This window comes from Schistocerca serialis, chromosome 7 (assembly GCF_023864345.2).
Source record: "Schistocerca serialis cubense isolate TAMUIC-IGC-003099 chromosome 7, iqSchSeri2.2, whole genome shotgun sequence".
In the NCBI taxonomy this organism is placed as follows: Eukaryota; Metazoa; Arthropoda; class Insecta; order Orthoptera; family Acrididae; genus Schistocerca; species Schistocerca serialis.
In genome coordinates, this window is record NC_064644.1 from 76,054,460 (window position 1) to 76,081,447 (window position 26,988).

Here is a 26,988-nt window from a genome sequence, read left to right on the forward strand (position 1 = left end):
TTTTTTTTACTTTCTTATGAAATGCCAGAGGATAATGACTCGAAGCATCACAGGCGTCTCTGTACAGCGTGGAAATGAGACAATGGGATGTCCATGATGGATTGGCATGCAATGTCTCGGGATGCAAATCCGACCGAAGTGTTTGGTCGTATATTAAGATGATGCTTAAAGGAAATCCAGTATATACTTTGAAGCAGCTATCGTATAAAATCTGGACGATACGGAGATCGTTAGTGAGAGAATATGCAGAAAATCTCATGAAAAGTGCCAAAATGGTACCAAGCTGTAACTAATAATGGCGGCGATTCGATTAACTACTAGATAGTTGTGCAGTTAGTAATGACATGTATTTTCATGTAAACATATATTTACATTGGTGTCTTATATTTTCATACAGTCAACGGCGTACATTTTGTTGTGGAACTGACTGTACATACTCACTTATCGACGTATGGCAAGCTTTGGGTAGGTGTAAGACTGGTGCTGTGTCGGTCACCGAGCGAGGGGGCGCAGTGGTTAGCACACTGGACTCGCATTCCGGAGGACGACGGTTCGATCCCGCGTCCAGCCATTCTGATTTAGGTTTTCCGTGATTTCCCTAAATCACTCCAGGCAAATGCCGGGATGGTTCCTTTGAAAGGGCACGGCCGACTTCCTTCTCCGTCCTTCCCTAATCCGATGAGACCGATGACCTCGCAGTTTGGTCTCTTCCCCCAAACACCCTCCCCCCCCCCCCCCCCGCCCCTCTGTGTTGGTCATTCCCTGCGATAGACGCAATGTTAACTGTATTATATATCGATGCTTCCCTCTGATTGCTTCTCCGGTCATATCAGGCACTAGAGGAAGATCGTAGCCGTGGTCGTATCGACTGAAATAAGATAGTTCATTGTTGGAGGAAACGATATAGCAGCTGGTGTACTATACAATGCGGTCAGAAACACTCCGAAAAGCTTGTGAGGTTGTTCCAGGGTGGATTGTACTGAGAAATAATTATTAACAAAAAATTCGATACATTGCGCAATTTCGTGGCTGATTAGCACTGAAGTTGACCAGTCAGGTCGCTGTGCGCACAAATTTAAGCGGCCCGCCAGAAACCGTGTCGCCAAATGTGTTCCTCATCTGGATTATTAAGATACAGAGCAACGTATCCAACTTTTTTGTTAAGAAATATTTCTCAGCACAACCTATCTTGAAACACACTTACAAGCTTTTCAGACTGTTTCTGACCACCCTGCATGTTCTTGAAACAAACAAGTACATATTCATTAGAAGACAAGTTAATTATGAGTGACTTTAGCTTTAACATATGGCACCATAGTGAGACCAGCACAGTGGCTTGTGGGCTCTCAGGTACCTGCCTGAAGATGATGGGCCAGACCTCTTCTAACCCTCCAAAATGGGTAGTAGTCGGAGCTAATTAGGTGGATTTTAAGGGCGGATAAATCCATCGGGAAGGGAGGCATTTTCCGATGTTCGTGGCAGAGAACTTCCAGAAGTCCTACCAGTAATTAGCACCTTACAGATGCGTTGTAGACGGGAAAAGGTAATGGCCAGTGAAAGTACTTACGTTCTGCTACTGATTCTTACTGGCTGCAAGGCCTAAATGTTGAGTGATTTAGCGGAGCAGTTAGGGAAATCGATACGTCAACTGGCAGTCTTCATCTACATTACGTGACTACTCTGGATTTCACATTTAAGTGCCTGGCAGGGAGTCATCGAACAACATGTATGCTGTAGAAGTCGTGTGCCTCTGAAGCCTAGGTGGTGTTCTCTTAGTGTACCTCTGAAGTCACGAGATAGTGATCATTCGTGATCAACCGCGTTGTTTCTTGCAGTATGAAAAAAGAGAGGCTGTGAAACACAGATCTCGTTTATGGGCGTGGATTTTGGGTTGAGTCATTATGGTTTTGTGTACGAGGGGTCCGTACAGCGAGTGTGCAGACACTCAGTAGGGGGGCACCTCAGAGTAGGCCTTGGAGTCCGGTAGATGGTCGGCGGTGTTTAACGAAGGGGATGGCCTTTAAAAGAGATGCCTGGTAGTGAGAAGGAGCATTATGAGATTTCTAGGACAGGTTATGTTCATTGGGTGCTGTTGTTCAATCAAAAAGGGACATGGATTTTCTACTTCTACGTCTATACTCTGCAAACCACCGTGAGGTGCATGGTGTGGGGTACCTCCCATTGTACCAGTTATTATGGTATCTTCCTGTTCCATTCATGTATGCAGCATGGGAATAATGAATACTTCTGTGCGTACAGTAATCATTCTAATGATTGTTTGAATACTTCTTTGCGTACAGTAATCATTCTAATTTTGTCCTCAAGATCCCTATGTGAGAAATATGTAGTGGGTTTGTAGTATATCCCTAGAATCATCATTTAAAGCTGGTTCTTGAAACTTCGTTAATAGATTTTCTTGGGATAGCTTGCATCTATTTTCAAGAGCCTTCCAGTTCAGATCCTTCAGTATCTCTGAGACACTCTCCTATGGACTAAACAAGACTGTGACCATTTGTGCTGTCCGTCTCTGTAAACATTCAACAACCCCTGCTAACCCTATCTGTTACGGGTCCCACACACTAGAACCGGGCCAACGAGCGACTTGTAAGTAATCTGTTTTGTATACCGATTGTGTTTTCCCGAATTCTACCACCTAGATTACCCACGACTGAACCTATGTGATCATTCCATTTCAAACCCCTACAAAGTGTTACACCCCGGTATTCGTATGAGTTGGCCGATTCCAATAGTGACTCATTGATACTATAGTCTTAGGATACTATGTATTTTCGTTTTGTGAAGTGCACAGTTTTACATCTCTGAACATTTACAGCAAGTTACTAATCTCTGCACCACATTGAAATCTTATCAACATATGACTGAATATTTATGCGGCTTCTCAAATGGTTCAAATAGCTCTGAGCACTATGGGACTTAACATCTGAGGTCATCAGTCCCCTAGAACTTAGAACTGCTTAAACCTAACTAACCTAAGGACATCACACATATCCATGCCCGAGGCAGGATTCGAACATGCGACCGTAGCGGTCGCGCGGTTGCAGACTGAAGCGCCTAGAACCGCATGGCCACACCGGCCGGCTATGCAGCTTCTCTCTGATAATTCTTCATTAGAGATAACTGCATTATCTGGAAGGTAATTGATATACAACACGAACATCAAGGGTCCCAACACACTTCCCTGAGGTACACCTGATGTTACTAGTACATCTTACCATGCCTCTCCATCTGAGATAACGTGCGATGTTCTCCTCACCAAAAAGCCCTCAATCCAACCTAAATTTCACTTGATACACCATATGGTCGTACTTTTGACAATAAGTGTAGGTACCGTACTGAGTCGAATACTTTTTGGAAATCAAGAAACATTGCGTCTACCTGGATTCTTTGATCCAAAGCTTTCAAAAAGTGCGAGTTGGGTTTCAAACGATCGATGTTTTCGAAAGCTATGCTGGTCGGCATTGTGGAGGTCATCCTGTTCAAGATACCTGATTATGTTGCAGCTCAGAATATGTTCTCAGATTCGACAACAAACTGGTATCAAGGATATTGGACGGTAGTTTTGTGGATCACTTCTACAACCGTTCTTATAGACGATTGTGACCTGTGCCTTTTTCTAAGAACTTGGCACACTTTTTTGCTCGGGGAATTTACGATAGATTTTTACGGAAAAGACAGAATACTTGCCTAAGATAACTATAATTAATATCTCTCACTATAACTCTTAATAGCGCACTCTCTTTCACCACAACAAGTGGGTTTTGGTTAAGTGCCAACTAATGAAAAGCATTAATTTCCTTTAAGTAAGAATGACAAGTAGCTCATTCCTAAATGTCTGCGCAAAAGTCGTGCCGGATCGGAGTAGAAATTAAGCCCTACCATGAATCTAAATTATTAGTCGATACGCAATGGTGACGTAAGATCCGACCACCTGTAAAACGACATACTTCAATTTTCATTACATCCTTTACAAGTATTATGAAATGCTTAACAAATGCTCTGCACATTCTCATACGTTAACCATCTACTTGAGATGGGCGAGGGAAGTGATAAGGTCGTTAACAAAAAGAGATTTCGTGGGTAAACATCAAATTTATTAAGCAGAGTGTCTTATATTTGGATGCAAATGACAAGGAAAGCTAGTTATTCTATATCGTCTCACAATACAATCTGATCTGCCTGGAGATCATCTAGCAGTGATATCTCGCCCGGTAAGGAGTAAGGTAAAATGAATAGAAGTGAAATTAGAATACGTGCTAGAGCTTCACAGTTGTGGAAAGAAAATTACGACAGTGCTTGCAAATAACTGAGAACAACAAGCATGCGGACTACATCGATAGGGGAACTCACCACAGGAAGAACAAAAACAACAAAGTGGCTTCCCGTTCGCATTCTTACGTATCGGATCATTGGCAAGCATAATTATTACTACTATCGAGAACATAGGTATTTGTCACTGATTTCCTCTATAAAAACGGACTATTCAGTGGGAACGAAGTCCCAAGATAGCACATAAACCAGAAAGATTCTGTCTCCGGAAAAATTACTCACTCGGAAATATTCGTGTAGCACACGAATTAAAGAACAGGGGGCAAAAGTGACAAGACTCAAAACTGACAAAAATAAGTGCGAAAACCGTTACTTAGAGTGGGTACCCAGCTATGGAAATTTAATTACGGAGAAAGAAAGAGCACCAAGCCCAAAGTAGGTCAAAACTAAGCGAATTTCACTCACAGTAAGTAAAGAAGTACTCAAAGAATTTACAAGGAAATAAGAAATCACTGATGCTTCGGGTTTATTGATTTCCTAACTCAAACACATTGCAACTTAATCTAATTTCGCGTTCACTAGAAAACGCATGCTTACTGACTAAGGACTGTAATACGACTCTTCGACACAAAGTCAACCTCTGTCTCTTGTTCAGAGTGGAGGGCATCCACTAGCCAATGGTGATGGGCACAAAAGACGCAAGATCGGCTCGCTGTTCCGGTAGACGACTGGAGCAAGACGGGAAGGCCTGTGATTCGCTGATGTTTGTTCGGAGAGACCTCTCTGCGACTCCAAAAATAGTGAAACCTGAGATTCTAAGAGTTGGTACCGCTACTTGAGAGAATAAGTAAAGGGACTTCTTTGGCTTCTACAAAACATTCAGACCTCTCACCCTTACTTTAAAACTAAACGTCCAAGGCAGGAAAAGGCAGCCATTACGGCTACGTCAGACCGACGACTGCAATTAAGGAAAAATAAAAGAAAATACTTTGTTCCCATCTTCTTGCGAGTATCAGTGTGATTTTAATGTAGCGAACTAAGAGCAACAAGATCTTGCCATCCCGAGAGTTAAAAGGAAAATAAATATGAAAGGAGTGCGAAACAAGCGCATATCTTCCAACCTGAAGGTGTTTCCATTGATGGGAATAAATTACATTCGAAATTTTTACGACCATCGTTTCAGGAAACAGCGACTTCATAGTATTATTATTATTTAGTAAACACAGTCATGATCGAGTATAAGTTGTCACTTTTTATCTGTCGATGACCGGTTTCGATCTGCTACAGAGATCATCATCAGATCTACAGTCTGTGAAGGGGAATAAAACTTATTGCCTTAGCTACGATCGAGACCGACATCAACGTACAACACTGTATCAAAGAGATGCAGCATAAATACCCCTGATGATGGTACGAATCCTTAAAGTGGAGTACCGCCGTCCATGCTGTCTTTGAGAACACTGTTGAATATGTGTAGCCTGCCGATAGTTAAAGAGTGGATGCCTCATCTATTGTCTCTGACATAACGTCATTTGTAGCCAATGGCGGTGAGAGTTGATTACATTGCGTGGAATGCTTATATTAAATGTATAATTATTAGGAATTGGGTCCCTGAAAAACAATGAAAGGATTTTTGGATTCTATAAAGAAGAACGCATATGTTGGAAGCGACGAAATAGAAAAAACAAATACTTTCCGCTATTAATCAAAGATGTCCTTGGTTGCCGCGCTGGCGCCGTAATGACGTTTACGTTTAACAGAATGCCCTCTGGAGGATAGCCCATAGTCCACGTTCAAATGAGCTCTATCTTTGGATTATAAATAATCTTTCCACACTATTTAATCAAGTCTCACGGCCATTGGCTGGAAATGGTGCTATGCCAGAGACAATGGGCGGGGCTTCCGATATTTAACTACCGGCAGCCGAGCCATATTCAGGAGTGTTCTCAGTGCCAGCCCGGAAATGGCCTACTACAGGTCAGAGAGTCCTTCAACCATCAAGGGTATATCATGCTGCACCTTTTTGCTCCTTAATTGTATATTAATGTCCATCTCCTTTGTAAATAAAGTAATATGTTTGATATCTCTTCAAAGAATCTGGATCTGATGACGGTCTCTGTAGTAGAGCGAAACCTGTCATCAAAAATAAAAAGCAACAACGTAAATCCAACTACTACTGTGTTTAGTAAATAGTTGCAAATTATATTCGTTTCGGAGGAAATCTGAGTGCAGCGTTTTCGTTTCACTCTCTTCCTGTTGATTCGACAATGTAATCCCACTGCTGTGGATTTGTAGACCGAATTTGTTGGAAGCCAGTTGGAGGCAAAGCATAAACTGTCAGCGGCCTAGTATTACAGTCCAGCGCTTGGATCTCGGAGTCGTTCTGGTCGTAGTTCATTTGCTAAACTATTGACAGTGGTGAAGTGAGGAGTCCGACACTGACTCGCTGGTCAGAGGGAGGCTGGTGACCCTTATTTACACTAGCTGGATGGTGTGGCAGTGTAAAGATCGAATCTGGGTCTGCGAATAAACGTTTCCGCCTAAGTCTGCGAGGGAGTACACCGCGAAACTGGTCTCGCGAATTGCACACCTTTAGGAGTGTGCAGACTGCCGCCGCGGCAATGAGTGCGATTCCACGCGACGCCACGAAAGCTCCGAAGTGCTTACGAAAGGAACTCTTCATGGTTGCTGAAGTGAGAGCTCCCGCCATCATGGCTAGAAAAATAGAGAAATCCTTTAGGCGGTTTCGTCAGCGAAGAGAGAACGTAGGAAATGCAATCTTTTGTAGAGCGCACACGCACGCACACGCAGTTCTTGACCCTGGGACATAATCGCTCAACCATGAAGCATCTGCTTGGAGCACGATCGGTCGAAAATGTTCGAAGTCGACCACGATGAACTGAACATCTTGGTCAATTACATAAATTTGCATCATCACTCTCGTTTAATCTTAGCCCGACATAGTGTCACTCTCAATCATCTAGCGAAACTTTCGACACATCATCATTTTCATTGCCTTTCAGATAGTGATGCCAGATGTCCCGATTTTTCCAGGTTGTCCCTATATGTGTTATGACCCGTCTGGCGTAACCCTTACGTGCTATGCCAATTGTCCCGACTTTTTGATAGTGCTAAAAACTGAAAATGATGAGCTACGTAGTTCCGAAATGAATTTCTTAACGTGTCGGTAATTGTTACGAAGAAAGGGGAATACGTTGAGCCAGGAGGTCGATATCAGACGATGAAGGGAAGTGTTAGCGCTTCCAGAAGCTGGACGTTTCGAAAACACATAACCATTTGGCGTCAGTTGTTGTGTCATTACTGCCACGCTGCTGTTTTCTGAACAATGTTTCAGCTTCTGCTGCCCCCCCACCCTCTCGTCGGTTAACTGTCCCCGACCTGTCTGGTCACGACAGTTAGTACTGTACTTCCATTTCAGGGCGGTAACTACTCCATTCGCCTGAGCCCTTGTTCGCCTCGTGCTTTCGTTTACAGTGGGAAACAAACTCGAGGCCGAGGTGACTTACAGTTTTGTCCTTAACGTCTACCGACGTTCTGTGTTCATTCAGTTGGTGGCAGTACCACTGACAGTAAATTATTGCACCCATGAATCCATGTAATTTATACAACTGTATGTATTTAAACACGGGTATGTGTACCCTGGTCAGCCAGCACATAATTATCACTTACCTTATAACCGGTATGTCCACCTTCGAGACAGATAATGGCGGTGACGCATCGTGGAATGGAAACAATGAGGCCTTGGTAGGTCGCTGGGGGTAGTTGGCACCACATCCGCTCAAATAAGTCTCCAAATTTCTGTTAATTCCGTGAAGGGAGGCAATGAGCTCTGACGCCACGCTCGATCACATCCCAGATATGTTAGATCGGCCTCAGATCTGGAGAACTTTGTGGCCAGTACATCAACAGCAACTCGTAACTGTGTTTCTCGAACCGCTCCATCACACACCTGGCCTTGTGACATGGCGCATAATCCTTTTGAAAAATATCACTGTCGTCGGGAAACATGATCGTCATGAAGGGGTGTACATGGTCTGCTACCAAAGTACGATACTCCTTGGTCATCATGGTGCCTTGCACGAGCTCCACTGGACTCATGGATGCCTACGTCAGTGTTCTCCATAGCATAATGGAGCCGCCGCCATCTTGTCTCCGTTCAGCAGTACTGGTGTCAAAGAGCTGTTCCCCTGGAAGACGATGGATTCGTGCGGTCTCATCGGCAAGATGTAGAAGGCATCGGGGTTTATCAGACCATGCAACGCTCCGCCACTGCAGCAACGTTCAGTGTCGGCAGTCACGTGCTTGTTTCAGTCGTAGTTCCCAATGTCGTGATGTAAACATTGGCGCATGCATTGATGTCGGCTGCAGAAAGCCGTCGTTAGGAGTGTTCGCTGCAATGTGTGCTCACACACACTTCTACTCTAACTGAATTAAAGTCTGATGTTAGTTCAGCCACAGTTCGCCGACTACCCTGTTTTACCAGTCTACCAAGCCTACGACGTCTGACAGCTGTAATGAGACGTGGCCGCCCAACGCCACGACGTCTGGACGAGGCTTCTACCTTAGTTTCGCCACGTGTTGAAGACAGTCACCACAGCCGTCGTCGAACTCCCGACAAAACGTGCAGTTTCCGAATTGCTCCTGCCGAGCCTACGGGCCATCACAATCTGCCCTCGGCCAAACTCAGATATATCAGGTGCGTCTTGTCCATGCCACACACGGCAGCACGCTCTTTGATACTACAAGCACCCTGCGTGTGTCTGACTAGCAACCATTAATCGCCAGGTGACGGAAGCTGTTGTCCCCTGGACAGTAGGTCGATGGTCATAATGTTCTAGCTGCTCGGTGTATGTATGTTCCACATACAAGCGAAACTTGGTACACGTATCACTTACTGTCTGAAAAGAGCGACTGCGAGGGCAGCAACCACCTACTTCTCAAAGCGATTGATCTGCGCCCGCAGCTCGTGGTCGTGCGGTAGCGTTCTCGCTTCCCACGCCCGGGTTCTCGGGTTCGATTCCCGGCGGGGTCAGGGATTTTCTCTGCCTCGTGATGGGTGGGTGTTGTGTGGTGTCCTTAGGTTGGTTAGGTATAAGCAGTTCTAAGTTCTAGGGGACTGATGACCACAGATGTTCAGTCCCATAGTGCTCAGAGCCATTTGAACCATTTGATTGAGCTACTGATGAAAAGGAGCGTACTTCATGACGGTCAAATAGCGAGACTATGTTCATTCATTACTTGAGAATGAGAGCATTCAGTGACTTGCAACCAACTTTACACACAATTTCAAACCTTTAAACCTTTACGAGACTTCCTCTCCCTGTTACGCCCCCACCCTCCCCCACCCCCAAAATTCACAGACACAAAGTTATAAAATGATGAAACCTTGGAAGTCTAGTATCAGGTTTGAATTTGTTCCTGGCTTATTACTGTCTCTATTCGCAACACGGTTCGCTGTCAGCATCTACATATAAAACTGGATAATATTCCTGCAAAATTGTATCACCAGATACGTCGTGATAAACATTAAGCTGCGTGGAAACGAAACTGCAGAGCGAAATTCTCTAGAGACATGATTGAAATACGGGCAGAAATATTCTCTAGAGACATAAGTGAAATATGCGTACAAATTTGTCAAAAATTTTTGTAAGATAAAAACCTCCTCGTAAAGCCCTGGATGTATTTCAGCCAAACCTCGTACACATTTTACTGTCTGGAGAGAAATACTGTGGGGATAACAACCAGCAGTCTCCTGTCGGGGTGAGGGTCATAACGTGGAGAGAGAGGGGAGGAGGGAGGGAGAAGATGAGGGACAAGAACGAGATGAAGTAATAGGAGATTGGAGCAAATGAATACCAGAGCAACGTCAGCTCTCAGCTAGTATTTATATATTTCGAAACAGTAAATACACGCAATCTGAATATATCTACATGGTAGTTACGCAAATTACTGTACGCTAACAAGCTTATCATTAAAGATATGTTTTTTATGTTTGTCATTCTTCATACATATTAATTTAGTGTCCGTTTTATGTGTTAATGATTTTTCGTGGATGAGCTTATGAGTCATAGATGTCAGAAAACCGAAACAATAATCCAATTATATTTATTGCGCCGCATTTTTATTTCCGACGTAACGTTGGTAGTCCTCATGACTTGGACTGTATTTTTGAATACATCTTTTCCTAATGTAAAAATTTTGTTCATAATATATCGTAAGAAAGTTTTGTCTAGATTAGAACATTTACGTCGTTTACCGGGTCCCGACTTTTAGGTCTTTCTCCCACCCATTTTTGAAACAACCAGTCCACATGTCGCTGTTTTCTACAAATCTGATCTGCTACCACTGCAGTCTCTTGTGACAGACAGCGTGTGCAGACTGAGCAGAACAGAAAACGAGCTGACTTGTTTAAATGGACACGAAACGTTCCCTCCGCGCAAGGCCAGTTTGCTGCGTCTAGCGTGGGTATCGCCGACTGCAATCTGCCGACAGGCCGTCCAGTCTCTGGGGCCTGCGACCGGAACGGAACACACTCACACGGCCGCGCTTCGCTAGATACAAAGCACACACACACACACACCACACACATATGGGAGCAAGCGCGGGCGCAGCGACGCACGTATGTGGGGACGGACGCGTCAGCGAAAGGCTTCATTAGCGAAAACGACTTCACGTGTATCGGCGCTGGCGGCAGATAATGGGAGCCGATAGGCCGTCACACGGGCTGGCTAATTACTCGGAGTGAGGCAAGCCGCGCGTGCATGCCGGCTCTGCCCTATCTGCTGGCCTGCTCTTCTCTGCGCCGCCCGCTTTCGTTGTGGGCGTAACCTCCACTATCAGGACGACGCATTCAGGCCCGTCGCAACAGACTGCAAGGGCAGGTACCGGACGCAGCTGGGAGTTTGAGCATTCACCAGTACACCACTCTCTAAAAGGTTCCACTGCTACAACAAGCGTCCAACGACAAGAGAAGAGTGCGTACAAAACCCGTTGAGTGAGAAAAAAGTGCAATATCCACAAGACATCGTTGGATGTCAGGGTAACCTTGTGCATGTACCGAACACGCCATTGAAGTGTATTTAAATAGGCGGGCTTATGTAGCCGAGCGGTTCTAGGCGCTTCAGTCTGGAACAGCGCGACCACTACGGTCGCAGGTTCGAATCCTGCCTCGGGCATGGAAGTGTGTGATGTCCTTAGGTTAGTTAGGTTTAAGTAGTTCTATGTTCTAGGGGACTGATGACCTCAGATGTTAAGTCCCATAGTGCTCAGGGCCATTTGAACCATTTTTTGTATTCAAATGATTAAAATTGCAATTCTCTATAACGGGTAGAATGGCCGTGAGAGCGCACAATCGCAACAGGAAGAATAGCCATGAATGTGTCATTGCTGTTGTTCGTTAAGTTTTGTCATCAGGCCTTGTAAGCGCAGATACTGACCGATCGCTATCAACGACAGGTAGATGCCGCATCGGCAGGCGACGGTTGTAAGTAGGCTGTTTAGGTTCTTACAGTGGTAACGCCACCGCCACGTAGCGCTCTGTATGAAAATCACTGGCTGTGCTGTGTGCAGTCTGTGGCTGGGTGGCATTATTGGAATTTGCTATTGTAGTGTTGGGCAGTTGGCTGTTAACAGCGCGTAGCGTTGCGCAGTTGGAGGTGAACCGCCCGCAGTGGTGGATGTGGGGAAGTGAGATGGCGGATTTTTGAGAGCGGATGATCTGGACGTGTGTCCATCAGAGACAGTACACTTGTAAGACTGGATGTCATAATGTGCTATATATATTATGACTTTTGAACACTATTAAGGTAAATACATTGTTTGTTCTCTATCAAAATCTTTCATTTGCTAACTATGCCAATAAGTAGTTAGTGCCTTCAGTAGTTTGAATCTTTTATTTAGCTGGCAGTAGTGGCGCTCGCTGTATTGCAGCAGTTCGAGTAACGAAGATTTTTGTGAGGTAAGTGATTTGTGAAAGGTATAGGTTAATGATAGTCAGGGCCATTCTTTTGTAGCGATTATTGAAAGTCAGATTGCGTTGCGCTAAAAAATATTGTGTGTCAGTTTAAGCAGAGTCATGTACAATTTTTTTAAGGGGACGTTTCACATGTCGACCCTTAGCCGAGGATACCTCACTGGAATCTTCTGATTTTTCTTGTAGTTTGTGTAATTAGTGTAGCTTTTGTTTATTGCTAGCGCGTAATTGTAGAGAGAATTTCCTTTGTAGTTGTAGTTTTTCATTTTTGTACAGTAAAACAGTTGTGGCATGCATGTAGATTTGCACCAAGTATTTCGCAGCTGCGCTTGCAATTAAGGAGATATTATTTTCAATGCTATGTTAATGTGATTTCTTATTTTGCTCTTCAAATTGTGCTTTTCTGTGTTGTCGTGTGAAATGTTGTGACAATAATGCCGTGTGAAAAAGGTAATACTAGGCTCCAAAGTAAACTGAGAAATGACAGTGAAGACGAAAGCAGTGTGTTAGCGCCACCGTGTAATGAATTAACTAATGTTCAAACTAGTAATTTGGTAATTGTGCATAGGGAAATGGCGCGGGCTGCAAATAATGGTGTAGATAGTGAAACAATTAGTGACCAGGGAAGCATTATCGATCGATCGGTCGGCAACAGTTCGCCTCAGGAATCCGAATTGACAGAACACAATCTTGCAAATACTGTAGATTCAGGTTTTGCGTCTTCACCGTTTTCTCAAATAAGTCAAGACACATTTTCTGCTCGTCAAAATTTGAATGTTGCCGGTGCAAATGCACTGCCGAAAAGCGTAGAGGAACAGATTCCAGACACTAATACATTATTCTTGCAATTAATGCAACAAATGAAACAAAATCAGCACAGCAACAGTTAGACACAATGAAACAAAATCTTCAAAAGTTAGACCCAATGGAACAAAATCTTCAAAAGTTAGACACAATGGAACAAAATCTTCAAAAGTTAGACACAATGGAACAAAATCTTCAAAAGTTAGACACAGTGGAACAACACCAGAGACAAACACAGCAACAGTTAGACGCAATGGAACAAAATCTTCAAAAGTTACACACCACGCTTGAACAAACATGTGAAGTCAAAAGTCTGTAATGACGTAAAAACACAAATTTGTGAGCATTTTCAACCTATTTTTTCGCGTCATTAAAATGCATTACAGAATCACGAAGCAGCCATAAAAGAACTGCAAACTAATTTTCATGAAAATCACGACACCTTGTAAGCTAAAATTGACTCAGTTGCATCTACCGATTTGGTTACGCAACTTGCAAAAACTCAGGAAAACTTAAAGGACACAGTAGATACGATTTCAACACAAATGGACACTCTGAAACTTGGTTCAGAAAAACACACTGAGGAAATAAGTTCACTATCAGAGAGACTAGCCGAACTTTCGGATCAGTTCACTAACTTATCTACGAAGGTGTATGAGGATCTGAGTGACACAAGACCTGTAGCCTTCACTGACACAGAAGTGTATGAACAAATGAAGAAATTCAAACAAATTCAGAATCAAATTAATACGCAACACAAAAGAGAAATCCGGGAAGTACAAGATCAGTTGGCACAAGTAATACAAGAATTACATATTTCAGAGGACACTCGCGCTCCAACACGGGAAGAGGGACTTAAAAATACGGAAAAGCCACAAAACAACAACACAGGGCTTTTCGGAAATTATGAAAGAAATTGGCAAGGTGCATCGAATTTTGAGATGGAACCGCCAACACGACGTAACAATGACCGACATGCGACTCGCCGACACGATGATTTTGACTATAAGCTGTTCATTACTACACGTAAATTCAAAACATTTAAGAATTCTGGCAACGACATTCATCCACAAGCGTGGCTTCATGAATTCTCTCATTGTTTTCCTCCCAAATGGTCATTAGAGCACAGATTAGAATTTATGTGTAGCTATTTAGAGAATGAACCAGCTGTGAGAATGCGATCGGTCATACACGATTGCCACAGTGAAGGAGAAATTTATCATGCCTTCCTGTCGGCATATTGGTCTCAAGCCACACAAGACCGAGTAAAACATAGCATCATAATGATGAAACATTTCGAGCAATCTGAATTTTCCAGTCTTGTGAAATATTTTGAAGACATGTTGCACAAGAATCAGCACCTGTCAAACCCTTACAGCCCCTCAGAACTCATCCGCATTTGCTTAATCAAATTGCCCTGAACATTTACGACATATTATTTTGGCAGGATGTTACAAAGACGACATTGAAGCTTTTCAGGGACTGTTACAAGAATTGGAAATTGACACTGACAATTGCGGAACGCGAAAACAGGAGCACAACAATTACAGGTCACATCCGTCACAATTCCATGATGACAGAAATAATAAATAGACATGACAAGGCTATTCTTACAACGTAAATCGTGACCAAAAGAGACACCAACCGTATGACAACCGTTGGCAGAGTAGTAATAATTACAGGGAAAGATCACCTCTCCGAAGTAATGACTGTCACAGAGAGAATCAGAGGAACAGACAATATGGCAACCAAAATAATTATTATCAAGGGAGACAGAATAACTTCAGAGGCAACGGTCCAGCGCGCAGTTACGATTCGAGGAGAAATTCTCCACCACGTGACTGACAAGAAGGAAACTATGGAATCCACCGACATGACAACAGACGATATAATCGTAACGACTGACCCGAATTGCATCAGAACTGACAGGATTCAAACAGGGCAGGGCCCTTTCGACAAGGTGAATTTGTAGAAGTTAGGTCTCCTAATCCCAATAACGACGCACGCCAACAGAGAGATAGCAGACAATGACTCGCACCGCAGGCAGCCACGTGCGCCGGCTGGCTCAGAGAAAAATAACATAGACACTAACCTTGAGAAAAATTTTAGCCTTCCTTACCGACATATACTGCATGATAATTGTATTCAAGTTGAACCTCTGTGTACTAGGAAGAGTGAAGGTTTACAGCACATTTCACATGTAAAACCGTTTATTGAGAGATAATCTGCCTTTTAACTTCACAGTCTTTGCTCTAAAAATTTTCTCTTCACGTTACTGGTAAGCTTTGTCACACTTAGAAACTGTTAACATGCAACAATGTTTTGAAGTTAACTATTCAGTCTTGAACCTAGGAAACATATTTAAACAGAAATTACGAATGCATTGTTATAGTGAACAGATGACACAGTGTTGTTATTTGTATATTCTTGCTTTTTAGTTGCACGATCACGTAATGACTATAAGGCTCACATACTTAGAACGTTTACTGGCGCTGCTAATGAGATTTTCATGCAACATTGTGGTTTACTTGAAAAGACATTCGTTATTTGAAGTACTTTCTGTGGGATTAAAGATGGCTTATCATTTGGTTTCTTTGACAGCTACACGATTATATCACGACACTACTAATGTGTGACACAGTTTACATTGTTGCTTTTGTGCTGTACCTGCTTTATATCTGCACAGTTTTTCTGAATTCATCTGGAAAATAAAACATGTTTTAGTAGTAACTTTTGTGGTACAGCTGCAATGAGACAGCCTTTTCCGTAGCACAACAATACGTTACAGTACAGTACTTTTTTCATCACGGCAATAAGCATAATAACTACGATATCTATACGCAAAGCATTTCACTTTTGTTTATGGTGAGATGAGTACATTGCCTTCAGCAGAACTTTCCTTACAGAGGACGATAACTACGACACTTCCACAGAATTATCTTATGGCAAGACACACATTTAGCGTTAAAGGACACGTATTTGAGCGATTAATTTTGTACTTAAAACATTTATTTTTAAAGATTTTTGAATTACAATGATACAAAGGTTTTCCGTGATACATAATTGCTGTAATCTGTAAGACCTGAGGGTACAATTACATTAATCCTGAGGGGGGTACACGCCTACTTTGTGTACCATGTGTGTGGCAAACATAAGGAGCCCTAGCTAATATGGTATTTGCTTATACAACTTTACACATCGGTACCATATTTCTCTAACACAGAATTACACAGCTATCTGGTTATTTAACAGAGAAACAAAAATTTTTTTACTATGTCAGTGACACATGTTTACAATTACACAGTTGAATAATTTGACACTTATGAAATTGTATTTTGCCTGCACTGTGTGAACTGTACATTTTTTTTCGGAACCATTGTGATACTATGAGAGATTTGACTGATACATTTGGTATGGGATCATGATTTTTAAAGTATGTTTGAGGTAGATGACCGTATTGAAATGAGCAGAGAATTTTCTTTTAGGTTTTGAAATTACTGCAGAAAGCTAGGACGTTTTTGATATTTGACTGAGGTGTTATAATGTTACTATTACTATGACAATGTGTATTATGCTGTTGAGGTATGTTTATGATCAATAAGCTGATGCTATACAAGGAATCTGACTATACTACATATCTGTTATGATGAAATATTGAAGAAGTGTCGACGAATATGTATATGTGTAATAAGGTAAGGAATAATGAGTAGTGGTTAGGAACTAAGATTTGTGAAAACGGATGTTGGAAACCAAGAATCGTACTTAAAGAGTTACGAAATGTGTGTACATGTGTGAATGTTTCGCAATGCCAGCGAAAATTTTTGGACACTGTTGTATTTATAGGATTCTGTTTCTACAGATTTGCAACGCAAATTCTCGACCTGTGAAATTTTTATATGTGACTCACTGTAGTGCAAACTGGTGTCGTAAATATTTTGGTAAGAAAGTTAAGTGACCATCTTCATGTAATGCATCGTGGGCACCCAGCTGCGCGACAGTCACCTGGAGAAAAAGCCATTAGGTGGAGAAAAAAGAGGTCATTAACCTCCATATTGACAGTTCTTTGTAGAAAGCATCGCAAATACGACACGCTCAAACTTGAAAACATGATTACACTGTAGAGTTCTTAATTTATGATATCTACTGAAGTGAAATGATGAGAAACATTTCACGTCTATTGTCTTGCTAGTTGAAAGATTGTTTACTGCATTCTGAAATGCCATATGGGTAGTGAATAACGTTTCACGCCTTGTTGTGCCTATTTTGTTTAATATCTAGTTTCTAACTGCACTGCAGCATTGATAAAAAAAATTTATAGATGTACTAATATAAATATTTTATGCCTAGAGATCCAGTAAATAATAACTTTATGATGTACTTAAAAAAAACCAAGGAGCGTTAAAAGACATTTCCCTTCACAGAATTTTCTTTTCAAGTACTTGGTAACTTCTTTTGTAGAATAAGTTGTGGGGCTCTACTTTAATTACATAGACATTAAGTTGAGAATATACATTTCCCTTATCTGCATTTTTGTCTTTAGTGTAATACTTTTTCTGCTTGAGCTTTGTCATGTTTAGGTATAAGTTATAGCATTTGCTGCTGCTGTTTGCCAGGCATAGTGTTACTGAATTTGACTTTGTATTACTCTGTTAAGCCAGTTTTACTACGGATTTATTTTTCTTGCTTGCTGCACATTGCCTTAAATTAGTTGTAATATTGCAATTGCTTTGCTAATTTATATGTACTGCTACTTGCTTTGCCAATTTCCATTTTTTTGTCATTGCTGTTTGTGTTAATTTGTTATGTGCTGCTGCATTGCCTCGTCCCTTGGTATATATATCTGAGCTCAGTAGATTTAAGTTAGCTTAAGAGGGGGTAGACTACATAAGAAACTAACTATGACGAATTGGAAGAAATGCATTGAGAAGCTATAAGAAAATGGTTTTGCCAAAAAAGTAGTGTACAGTGGAGAAAAACTATTTTTGAAAGAGGATGTGAACAGAATACAGAAAGCATGCTTGGATAGGATTGTTTTTGGTGGAAACTAATGTTGAACTAAGAGGAAGGATGTACAGAATGAAGTTTTGGGTTGGACTGCAGTACCAAATGTCACACTGAAAACAAACCCTGTCCTGTATTTTTGTGTTATTACACTATGTGAATTTGTGTTTTTCCTGTCTTTATGTGTTTAGCTAATAAGATTTACGTTGTAGAATTTTTCTGATAATATGTTATTTACTTTGTAAAGATGCTTAGACATTATTTATTCTGTTTTGTTTTAATGCTCATGTGTGAAGTTGATGTTTCAAAAGTTATTCTGATCTTTTGATGTATGCACTTATGCCATAATTCTTGTAACACTGATGTACATGTTTATTTCTGTTCTTTTGTAAAGCCTGTTTTACTACAAAAGTTATCTGTATTGTTATGTTCTTTAATTATGTATTTTGTACCTTTGTTATTGTATTCTCATGTTATAAAATTGTAATTGACACCAGTTCATCAAATTAAGTAATTTGTAACTTACATTTCGCTGCACACGTTTCTGTTGGTCATAGTATATGGACAATATGTGAGAAGTAGGGACTGATAGTGTTTGCACATGTGTTAATAATTCAGCTAGGGACTGGTTAACAGCATTGCTGGTTCTAAGGACAATTAAAAAAAAACTTTGTGAGTGCACAAGTGGTGGTTTATGGACTTGCTATATTCTTCACAAGACTCTTCGATGGTGATTGTGCACCTGCACAGTCGCAACGGATGGCTGCTAGCCGTCTCTACAAGGGCTACAGTGGGTCTGCATCTTTGCTGGCCCACCAATACCATTATTTATACAAGGACTACAGTGGATCTGCATCTTTGATGGCCCACCAATACCATTATTTCTACAAGGACTGCAATGGGTCTGCAACTCTAGTGGCCCACCAATACCGTAATCTCTAACAAGACCACAGCGGTCTGCTCTGTGGTGACCTACCTACCAATATTCTTCAACTTCAACTGACTCTGCTGTGGGTTTGCTCTGTTGTGGCCCATTACCTGTCTGCATGTAAAGAGTCAGCACTGTCTTTCCGTTGGAAGGACAACACTGCTTCTCCAAGACTGCATGGAAATCCACTACGTCCATGTGCATTTTCTTTTACTGCTCAGACTTTGAGAAAAACAATGAAATTTTACTGTGATGAACGATCAGGACTGTCTTTATGGACTGTGAGAAAATTTTAGCTTTTGACCAACATTGTATCAATAAGTGTGTCAATTTTATTTCTCTGTTATTGCAATTGTGAAAAAATTTTAACAAATATGTATTGGCCAGTGCCCAAAACAATTTGTAAAATTTTTTGTGGGGAGCATGGGGGCTATCTATGTAAGTAGGCTGTTTAGGTTCTTATATTGGTAACGCCACCGCCACGTAGCGCTCTGTATGAATATCACTGGCTGTGCTGTGTGCAGTCTGTGGCTGGGTGGCATTGTTGGAACTTGCTATTGTAATGTTGGGCAGTTGGCTGTTAACAGAGCGTAGCGTTGCGCAGTTGGAGGTGAACTGCCCGCAGTGGTGGATGTGGGGAAGTGAGATGGCGGATTTTTGAGAGCGGATGATCTGGACGTGTGTCCATCAGAGACAGTACACTTGTAAGACTGGATGTCATAAAGTGCTATATATATTATGCCTTTTGAACACTATTAAGGTAAATACATTGTTTGTTCTCTATCAAAATCTTTCATTTGGTAACTGTGCCAATAAGTAGTTAGTGCCTTCAGTAGTTTGAATCTTTTATTTAGCTGGCAGTAGTGGCGGTCGCTGTATTGCAGTAGTTTGAGTAACGAAGATTTTTGTGAGCTAAGTGATTTGTGAAAGGTACAGGTTAATGTTAGTCAGGGCCATTCTTTTGTAGGAATTATTGAAAGTCAAATTGCGCTGCGCTAAAAAATATTGTGTGTCAGTTTAAGCAGAGTCATGTATAATTTTTCTAAGGGGACGTTGCACGGTTTACCTGGGCGACCGCCTCTTGAGAACAAATGGATAGAACTAGGACTGTTGACATTTTAAAAAACGTCGGGAATCCGATATACCGATATTCAAACAATAAAGGAACGGACATCGATATATTGGAGAAAGGTACTGATATATCGATACACCCGTGGAAGGAATATCGACATACCGGTATATAAAAATATAGGCTAAACATTGTAATTATATTGCCAGGTTTGGTGCTATTATTAATGATGTTAAGATATAGCACACTAATTGGGTTAAAAATTTTTGTTTAACGCAACTGGTGTGCTGTTTCATCACATCGGAAACCTTGTTATCACATTCACCCCCCACCCCCATCCCTAGTGCAATCGGACTACCTCTGTCCGCCAATGTGACCTCAAAATGTAGTAAGATGTGAAAGTAAAATTATGTTCTACTACAGTTTGAAAAGGACAAATATTTACCGTAAATTGTGAAAAAATTATGTATATATTTTTTGGGTCATCCGTCTTCTGACTGATTTGATGCAGCCCGACACGAATTCCATTCCAGTAACAGCCTCTTAATCTCAGAGTAGCACTTGCAACCTACGTCCTATATTATTTGCTGGATGCATTCCAATATCTGTCGCCCTCTACAGATTTGCCGTCTGCAGCTTCCTCTGGTAGGACGGAAGTCATTCTCTGATGTCTTAACAGATATCCTATCATCCTGTCGCTTCTTCTTGTCAGTGTTTCCCGCATATTCCTTACCTCTCCGATTCTACGCAGAACGACGACATTCCTTACCTTATCAGACCACCTAATTTTCCACATTAATCTGTAGCACCACATCTCAAATGCTTCGATTCTCTTCCGTTCCGGTTTACGAACAGTCCATGTTTCACTATCATACAGTTCTGTACTCCAGAAATTTCTTCCTCAAGTTAAGGCCTATATTTGATGCTAGTAGACTTCTCTAGACCAGCAATGCTCTTTTCGCCAGTGCTAGTCTGCTTTTCATGTCCTACTTGCTCCGTCCATCATTGGTTATTTTGCCACCCAGGTAGCAGAATTGCTTAACTTCATCTACTTCGTGACCATCAATCCTGATGTTACGTTTCTCGCTGCTCTGATTTCTGCTACTTCCCATTACTTTCGCCTTTCTTCGATTTATTCTCAGTCTGTATTCTTTACTCATTAGAGTCTAATGATTCGACTGTTCATCCATTCAGCGCATCATGTAATTCTTTTACACTTTCACTCAGGACAGCAATGTCATCAGCGAATCGTATCACTGACATTCTTTCATCTTGAATTTTAATTCCAGTCCTGAACCTTTCCATTATTTCTATCATTGCTTCTTCGGTGTACGGGTTGAAATGCAAGGGGAAAAGATTATATCCCTATTTAACACCCTTTGTAATCCGAGTGCTTCCTTCTTGGTCGTCCACTCTCATTATTCCCTCTTTGCGCTTGTACATATTGTATATTACCCTTCCCTCCCTATAGCTTACCCTACTTTTTCTCAGAACTTCGAAAATCTTGCACCATTTTACAGTGGCGAACGCTTTTTCAAAGTCAACAAACCCTATGAAGTTGTCTTGATTTTTCTTTAGTCTTGCTTCCATCATAAACCGCAACATCAGAATTGCCTCTCTGATGGCTTTACCTTTTCTGATGCCAGACTGATCATCATCCAACATGTCCTCCATTTTTTTTCCAATTTTCTGTACATTATTCTTGTCAGCAAATTGGATGCATGAGCTGTTAACCTGATCGTATGGTAATTCCAACTTCTCAGCTCTGGCAGTCTTAGGAATTGTGTGGATATTTTTCCGAAAGTCAGAAGGTATGTCACCGGACTCACACATTCTACACAGCAACGTGAATAGTCAGTTTGTTGCCACTTCGCTCAATGGTTATAGAAATTCTGATGAAATGTTATCAATCCCTTCTGTCTTATTTGATCTTAAGTCCTCCAAAGGTCTCTTAAATTCCAACACTGGATCCCCTATCTCCTCTACATCGACTCCTGTTTCTTCTTCTATCACATCAGAAAAATGTTCCCCCTTATAGAGGCCCCCAACGTAATATTTCCACCCATCCACACTTTCCTCTGCATTCAACAGTGGAATTCCCGTTGCACTTTTAATGTTACCACCCTTCTTTTTAATGTCTCCGAAGGTTGATTTGACTTCCTGTATGTTGAGTCAGTCCTTCCGACAATCATTTCTCGCTCGATTTCCTCATATTTTTCATTCTGGCATTTTATCTTAGCTTCGCTGCACTTCCTATTTATTTTATTCTTCAGTGACTTGTATTTCTGCATTTCCGAATTCCCGTTAACATCTTTTTACTTCCTTTTTTCACCGAACAACCGAAGTATTTCTTCTATTGCACAAGGGTTCTTCGCAGCTACCTTCTTGGTACCTATGTTTCTTTGTTTCCAACTTCAAGCGTGTCCCGTCATCCCTTAGTACTTCTGCATCCCACTTCTTTGTGTATTGATTCTTCCTGACTAATCTCTTGAACTTCAGCCCACTCTTCATAACTACTACATTGTGATCTGAGTCTATACCTGTTCATGAGTAATCCTTACAGTCCAGTATCTGATTTCTGAATCTCTGTCTAACCATGATGTAATCTAAGTGAAACCTTCCCGTATCACCTGGTCTTTTCCAAGTTACCTCCTCCTCTAGTGATTCTTGAAAAGAGTATTCGCTATTACTAGCCGGAATTTATCATATAATTCAATTAGTCTATCTTCTCTCGCGTTCCTTGCCTCAAGCCCATATTCTCCTGTAACCTTTCCTTCTACTCCTTCCCGTGTAACTAAATTCCAATCCTCCATGACTATTTGATTTTCATTTCCTTTTAGGTACTGTATCTTCTGCTTGCGACGTTGGCGTGTATACCTGAATTACTGTCCTCGGTGTAGGTTTGCTGCCGATTCTAACAAGGACAACCCATCACTGAACTGTTCACTGCAGCACACTCTTCGCCCGACCTTTCTATTCATAACGAATCCTACTGCCGTTATACCATTTCTGCTGCTGTTGATTTTATCCTACACTCTCTGTCCAGAAATCCTTGACATCTTTCCATTTCGCTTCACTGACCCCTACTATATGTAGACTGAGTCTTTGTATGTCCCTCTTCAGATATTCTAGTTTCCCTACCACATTCAAGTTTCTGACACTCCGCGCCCCGACTCGTAGAGCGTTATCCTTTCGTTGGTTATTTAGTCTTTTTCTCATTGTTATCTCCCCCTAGGCAGTCTCCTTCCGGACATCCGGATGGGGAAACTATTCCACACTCTTTTGCCAATGGAGAGATCATCATGACATTTTTTCAATCACAGTTCACATGTACGTGAATAAAAGTTCTGGCTCTTTAATGCAGTGGTTTGCATTGAATTCTGTATCCTCATGTCGTTGATCATTGCTCATTCTTCCGCCTGTAGGGGCAGTTTCCAAACCTATGTACAAGTAGGTTACAGTGCACTGGTTCGCCCACTGCTTGAATACTGCTCACCAGTGTGGGATCCATACCAGATAGGGTTGATAGAAGACATAGAGAAGATCCAACGGAGAGCAGCGCGCTTCGTTACAGGATAATTTAGTAATTGCGAAAGCGTTACTGAGATGATAGATAAACTCCAGTGGAAGACTCTGCAGGAGAGACGCTCAGTAGCTCGGTACGGGCTTTTGTTGTAGTTTCGAGAACATACCTTCGCCGAGGAGGCAAGCAGTATATTGCTCCCTCCTACGTATATCTCGCGAAGAGACCATGAGGATAAAATCAGAGAGATTAGAGCCCACACGGAGGCATACCGACAATCCTTCTTTCCACGAACAATACGAGACTGGAATAGAAGGGAGAACCGTTATAGGTACTCAAGGTACCCTCCGCCACACATCGTCATGTGGCTTGCGGAGTATGGATGTAGATGTAGATGTAGTTGAAGATGTAGAGTGCCCTGTCTGCTTCTCTGTCCTCTTTGACGATACATTTGGCTTAATTAGGTTGACTTCGGCCGCCAGTGCTGATTATTTATCAAAATTTGACGATGGCTGATGCCGAACCCAGACCGAGGACGTTTTGATTACTAATATAAAATAAGAATATCGGCACTCGATATTGCGATTTAAATATCGATGTATCGGGGAATCTTATATCGCCGATGTATGCTAGTATCTTTCTGCAATAAATATCGATATATCGATAATTCATCAACAGCCCGTGATACAACCGCCCAGAGACCACAGCGAGAATGAGTTTATGCGTCAGTGACAAGTCAGTGATTCTTCCTTTGCGTGGAACCACAGTCATGTAGGACATTTTCAAAGAAATTTCCGGCATTTTGCTGATAAGTATTCTTTATTTATTTCGCACTATCACTTTTTCGGCTTTGTAGCCATTCGCAAGTGCATGTTGAAATGTTACAATATGTCTGACCCGTGACATGCCATCATGGAAGAAACATATTTCTGGTCTTACCCATTGAGGTGACAAAAGTCATTCGATATCTCCTAATATCGTGTCGGACATCCTTTTGCCCGGCGTAGTGCAGCATCTCGATGTGGCACGGACTCAACAAGTCATTGAAGGTCCCCTGCAAAGATATTGAGCCATGCTGCCTTTACATCTGACTTTAATAGCGAAAGTGTTGCCGGTTCAAAAATTTGTGCACGAACTGACCTCTGGATTATGTCCAGTAAATGTTCTATGGGAGTCTTGACAGACTATCTAGGGGACAAAAATCATGCGCTCCAATTGTCCAGAATGTCCTTCAAATCAGTCGGGAACAGTCGTAGCTCGGTCACAAGGCGCATTGACATCCACAAAAATTCCATCATTGTTTGGCTGCAAAAGGTCTCTAAGTGGCCGAAAATAATACACACATCGAGAAAAGTTTTGCATCACCTCGGTCCCGAGAGCTCCGGAACCTGTACAGAAAACTGGAATAGAGATCAACATAAACATAATTTCCGCTCTTTTTATTTCTCAAGAAAACCACACAATGTATGTTCTACCACCATACAGCGAGACCTTAAGAGGTGGTTGAACAGATTGGTGTACACATCGGTACCTCTAATACCCAGTAGCATGTCCTGTTGCATTGATGCATGCCTGCATTCGTCGTGGCACACTATCCACAAGTTAAACAAGGTACTGTTGGTCAAGATTTTCCCACTACTCAACGGCGATTCGGCGTAGATCCCTCAGAGTGCTTGGTGGGTCACGCCGTCCATAAATAGCCCTATTCAATTTACCCTAGGCATGTTCGATAGGTTTCATGTCTGGAGAACATGCTCGCCACTCTATTCGAGCGGTGACGTTATCCTGAAGGAAGGTATTCACAAAATTTGCTCGATGGGGGCGCGAATTGTCGTCCATTAAGACGAGTGCCTCGCCAATATGCTGCAGATATGGTTGCACTATCGGATGGAGGATGGAATTCACGTATCGCACAGCCGTTACGGCGTCTTCCATTACCACCAACGGTGTACGTCGGCCCCACATGATGCCACCCCAAAACAGCAGGGAACCTCAGTCTTGCTGCACTCCTTAGACAGTGTGCCTAAGGCGTTCAGCCTGATCGGGTTGCCTCCAAAGACTCTCCGACAATTGCCTTGAAGGCATACGCGACACTCATCGGTGAAGAGAACGTGATGTCAGTCCTGAGTGGTACATTCGGCATGTTGTTGGACCCATCTGCACCGCGCTGCATGGTGTCGTGGTTGCAAAGATGGACCTCGCTAAGGACGTCGGGAGTGAAGTTGCTCATCATGCAGCCCATTGCACACACTTTGATTCGTAACACGACGTCCTTTGGCTGAACGAAAAGAATTATTCAACATGGTGATGTTGCTGTCAGGGTTCCTCCGAGCCATAGTCCGTAGGTAGCGGTCATCCACTGCAGTAGTGGCGCTTGGGCGGCCTGAGCGAGGCATGTCATCGACAATTGCTGTCTCACTGCATCTCCTTCATGTCCCAACAACGTCGCTTTGGTTCACTCCGAGACGCCTGGACACTTTCATTGTTGAGAGCCCTTCCTGGAATAAAGTAACAATGCGGACGCGATCGAACCGCGGTATTGACCGTCTAGGTGTAGTTGAACTACAGACAATACGAGCTGTGTACCTCCATCCTGTGAAATGACCGGAACTGATCGGCTGTCGGACCACCTCCGTCTAATAGGCGCTACTCATGCATGATTGTTTACATATTTGGGCGGGTTTAGTGACATCTCTGAACAGTCAAAGGGACTGTGTTTGTGATACAACATCCACAATCAACGACGATCTTCAGGAGTTCTGGGAACCAGGGTGATGCAAAACTTTTTTTGATGTGTGTAGCTTCCAGTCAAAGATCAATTCAATTTGACCCGAGGACCCAGTGAATTCCATATAAACACAACACACACCATTATGGAGTTACTACCAGCTTGTACAGTGTCTAATCGAGAACTTCGATCGGTGGCTTCGTGGGGTCTGCGACATACTACTCAAACCCTGCCATCAGCTTATAGCAACTGAAACACGGACTCATCTTACGAGGGCATGATTTTACAGTCGGCTGAGGTCCAACCGATATCGTAAAGAGCCTACGAGAGACGCTGAAGTCGATGTAGTGCTGTTAGCAAAGACACTCATGCCGGTCGTTTGTTGCAATAGCCCACTAGCGCCATATATTGCCGCTCTGTCGTAACCGATACATTCGTCCTACGTCCAACACTGGTTTCTGCTGTTATTTCCCGCAGTGTTGCTTGCCTGTTGGCACAGATGGCTCTAAGTAAATGCCGTTGCTGTCGGTCGTTAAGTAAAGGCTGTCGGCCACTGTGCTGTCAGTGGTGAGACGTTATGCCTGAAATCCGGTATTCTCGGCACACTCATGACACTGTGGATCTCAGAATATTGAATTCTCTAACGATTTCAATG